This window comes from Tupaia chinensis, unplaced genomic scaffold, assembly GCF_000334495.1.
Source record: "Tupaia chinensis unplaced genomic scaffold, TupChi_1.0 Scaffold144138_1, whole genome shotgun sequence".
Taxonomy (NCBI): Eukaryota; Metazoa; Chordata; class Mammalia; order Scandentia; family Tupaiidae; genus Tupaia; species Tupaia belangeri.
In genome coordinates this window covers 243,446-247,977 of record NW_006203993.1, presented here as the reverse complement: position 1 = coordinate 247,977, position 4,532 = coordinate 243,446, and the positions used below count along the sequence as shown (strand labels likewise).

General features: G+C 49.3%; 1 protein-coding gene across 1 annotated transcript in view; it reads right to left on the bottom strand.

The window, feature by feature from the left end:
* Positions 1-4,532, bottom strand: part of LOC102480551 (PR domain zinc finger protein 14) — a gene marked incomplete at its 3' end in the record, with an annotated part of 17,360 nt that overhangs the window by 6,587 nt on the left and 6,241 nt on the right. The window contains exon 2 of the mRNA XM_027767272.1: positions 1,516-1,568. The remainder of the gene's footprint in view (positions 1-1,515; positions 1,569-4,532) is intronic.

Here is a 4,532-nt window from a genome sequence, read left to right as displayed (position 1 = left end):
AGGGCGGGCACCCAGGGCGAGGGTGGGGAAGGGCCCGGCCCACGCAGGTCCCAGGTCTGTCTTCCCCCCGCCCACCGCAGTCATTGGCCAGCGGTCGACTCTGCCCCCAACCCCGGTCCCCAGAGTCCAGCACTTAACCCTGCGGCTCTCCCACCGCTTCCCGGGACCCTGGGAGACGCTGGGCGCCCGCTTTCTGGGGCGTTCAAGACTGCCAGGGTCTGGGAGCAAAAAGTTGTGCAATTATCCAGGTCCCCCCAGTAACCCTTCCACCCCCAGGCAAAAGCCGGATCTCGCATCCCGGGGTCGCGGCCCTGCCTCTGGGCGTCGAGGCCCCTAGAGCCCAGCCTGGACAAAAGCGCCGTCCGACCCGCGGGAGTTCCAGGTGCGCGCTCGTCCCAGACACCCGGTGCGGACCCGGGCGCCGTCCTGCCCGCTGGCGGCACCTGGGCGCAGTGGGCTCCGCGCCCCCAAGGTTTCGGGTGGCCGTTTTGCCCTGTCGGGGGCTTTTACTCCTTAAGTGGTTTTCAAGGACCGCGGGCCGGCCCCCCGGGTCGCCACAGCTGCCCCTTCCTCCGGGGAAGGCTCGAGACCTTGGCCGCTCAGGGCTCTGTACGTCTAGGTGCAGACCCACACAGGGCGCTCAAAGGCCGCATTTTCATTCTCCCGCCGGCCTTTGACGGGGAGAAAGGAGCGCTTAGCTCCATTCACATTCACAGAAGCAGCAACCGGGCGGGGAGCCGCCGTCCTGCCGGGTGACCTTGGCCTGCTTCCTCGGCGTCCCAGCCGCCGCTTCCTCTTTGCTAAATGGGCCAGCGACCTGCCTCCCGCGCGCCTGCGAGCTGGATGGAAGGGGACCGCACCGCTGGGCAGCGGCTCGGAGGATCGAGGGAAGGGGAGACGCTACCCGGGCAAGGGACACCGCCCGAGTCCCCAGGCTGGCAGGGGCAAGAGGGAGACCCGCCAGAGGGGCTGCGGCCCGGCCGGCTCCCGGGGCTGGGTCCCGGGTACCTAGCCCTGCAGCCTTCGCCCTGTCCCCGCTGTGCGGATCCGGGGAGGAAGGCGCGGGACCCCGAGGCCTTGCAGGGAGCGGGCGGAGCGCGCCCTCTCGCCGCCGCGGCTCGACCCGGTGACCGCGCGCGCGTAATCCCGACGCCGTCGGGTAGGTCTGCTCTGCCCGCTTCCAAACGCGTGTCAAAGTTGCGTGCTTTTCTCAACCGACATGAGATGACCAGGAGCCCAGGGTGTCCTGCCCTTGTTTTGAGATGATAAAATCGTGGCTACAGAGGAGTAGCTGCCCATGCTCCGTTGAGGAAAGCGAAGGACGTCTTTGGATGCATTTTTTGCATCAAGATTTATCTTTCTCCTTTAGTTTTCCGAGGGTGTTCCATACAATAGCAATTGACTCTGTTTTCAATGGCATTTCTTTTAGGGAATCGCATTTCTTAAATATAACATATTTTATTTTAACATAAAAAAATCATAACTGTTAAGGTTGAAGAAGTGAAGAGTACGTACCCATCAATCTTGCCCAGAGAGCCAGGCACCTCTAGGGAGGGCTCAGCACTTACCTGCAAAAGCAGAATAAAGGAATAAACTGCGCTGTCCCTCAACCCAGCCTCCCCGCCTGCCCACCCCAGGACTCCAACCGCCCTCCTCCCTTCTCTGTCTCCCTCCCTCCCAGACCTAAGCGGTGGGATTGAAAGACTAAATAAAGTGCGGACACACGGGTGGTCCGTGGATGCAGGCCCTCATGAAGCCATTTTTTCTGAGTCCTCTGAAGGATTGTAGCTGTGCTTTATTTAGCAGAAGCAGTATGACCCTTAACGTCTTGTTATGCAAAGAATCTGGAGTTTTCTATATTTTAAACTACTTCTAAAAAATTTCTAATTTCTATTTCTAAAAATTTCATGTTTAAATAATTTAAATAAATAAATAAAAGTGGAAGTCCCTGCCCCTCAGCTCCCCGTCCCCACTTCACTGAAGTCATCTTGAACAATTGGACTTTCTTCCTACTCCCTTCCTTTTTTCTTTTTAGTATTATGTTTTTAGATTATGTTTATATGTATGGACTTAAAATTTTCAGAAAAAATGGAATTAAAATGCAAGTTTATATTGGGGTGGGCAGGTGGAGTGGTGATTAAGGGTGCTGGACCTGGTGACTTGCTTTCTCACTTTCCCTCTCTCTCTGGTCAAATTAAAATAAATAAATAAATCAAGTTAAATAAAATTCTTTTAAAAATTACAAGTTTATGGGACCAGCAGTTAATATAATGGCTATGTCGCTGAACTCCCATGTAGCTGACTGCGGTTCGGGTTCTGGACCCGGTGGCTTAAACTCACTCCCGGCACATGTGCATGCATGCCCAAGATCCTGAGAGGAGAATGGAGGAGGAGGGATTGTGGGCGTAGCCATCCCCCACCCCGGGGGCGGGGTGATTTCCCGTTTTCTGTCTCTCTGTCTCTCTCTGTCTGGCGAGTGCACGTGCCCTATAGCAAAAATCTCTTAAAAAAAAAAAAAGAAAAAGAAAAAAATTACAGGTTTATTGTGGTGCAAAAAATTATGAAATCCATGAATAGATATTTTTTTTGAGAGGTTTTTGCTATAGGGCATGTGCGCTTGCCAGAAAGACAGAGAGAGACAGAGAGACAGAAAGCGAGAAATCACTCACCAGAGGGATGGCAACACCACAATCCCTCCTCCTCCATTCTCCTCTGGGGATCTTGGGCACACTCGCCCAGTGTGAGTTTAAGCCACCCACCGGGTCCGGGATTCTAACCGTGTTCAACTGTATAGCCATTACGCTAACTGCTGGTCCCCAAGATTTTTTTCATAATATGCGTTTTCCATGAGATTTGTGAAGGCCACTTGCACCTATAGGGCTTTTTTTTAAAGGCATTATTCTGATTTAACTTTATTTATTTTATTTGACCAGAGAGGGACAAAGAGAGAGAGAGAGAAGGCAAGCCACCAGGCCAGGTACTCAAATCATGGTAGGTTGGCCATGTGGGAGTGTCCAGCGCCCTAAACCACCACACCACCTGCCAGTCCTGCACCTATAGGATTTTTTTTAAAGAGTTACTTATTTACTTTTATTTATTTATTCATTTTATTTTAATTTGACATGAGAGAGATATAGGCAGAGAGAGAGAAAGAGGGAAAATGAGAATGCAAACCACCAGGTCCAGGACTTGAACCGTGGTTGGCCATGTGGGAGTGTCCAGCACCTTTACCACCACATTATGTGCTGGTAACCTCTATAGGATTTTTTGAAGCAAAATGAGATTATACTGTTCTAGAACTTTTCTCACTGAATATCTACTAATCATCATTTCCTATCAGTATTAGTTGTTCCTTAGAGTGGCCACAAGACACAGAATTTCATTTTATGGGTGTGCCCTTAGTTTATTGGCCTCATTTTTTTTTAAAGAATCATCTAATTATTTAATTTCATTTGTTATTATTATTTCAGTTTGACCAGAGAGAGACAGAAGAGAGAGAGAAAGCGAGAAAGCAAGCCTCTAGGTCGAGGATCCAAACCACCGTCAGCCATGTGGAATCCAGTTCCCTTAACCACCCCTCCACCTGCCAACCCCTTGGCCTCATTTTTCAAAGGTATTTAAGTTGTTGCTAATTTTTCAGCTTCAAGCACCTTCTTTTTTCTTTCTTTTTTTTTTTTTTTTGGAGAGATTTTTGCTCTAGGGCAAGGCTTGCCAGAAAGACAGAGAGATAAAAAGCGAGAAATCACCCCCCAGGGGGGATGGCCACGCCTCAATTCCTTCTCCTCCGTTCTCCTCTCGGGATCTTGGGCAGGCCCGGCATAAATTTAAGCCACTGGATCCGGGACTCGAACCAGAATCGACTACATGGGAGTCCAGTGACATAGCCATTACGCTAACTGCTGGTCCTTAGCTTCAAGCACCTTCTGAGAGCACTGCTATACAGATTGGTATTTGTACTCCTTTGCCTTGGAAGAGAAATATTCAGGTGTGAAATTGCTGGATTAGCGAGTGTGGACACTGACCATTTAATAGGTGCCTCAATCCATACCAGTTTATACCTCCTCCAGCAGTGAGTGCAAGGACCCTGTTTCTTTGCCCTCATCTAAGATGCAATATTGCCAATCCAAAAACTTCCTATCAAATATGAAAAGTGGCATCTTGGGTCCTGCAGAAGGCGTGGTGGTTAAGGTTGCTGGACTCCCACATGGCTGACCAAGGTTTGAGTCCCAGACCTGGCAGCTTGCTTTCTCACTTTCCCTCTCTCTTCCTCTCTCTCCCCATCCATGGTCAAATTAAAGTAAATAAATAAAGTTAAATATAATCATTCTTTAAAAACAATAAAAAAAAGTGGTATCTTACTCTAATTTGCCTTTTAGTCATTTAAGTTTGTTAAACTTAATTTCTTGTTTTTATTTTTAAAGAATTTTTAAAACTTTTTTCATTTATTTATTTATTTTATTTGACCAGAGAGGGACAGAGTGAAAGAGAGAGAGAGAAAGTGAGAAAGCAAGCTGCCAGGTCCAGGACACGAA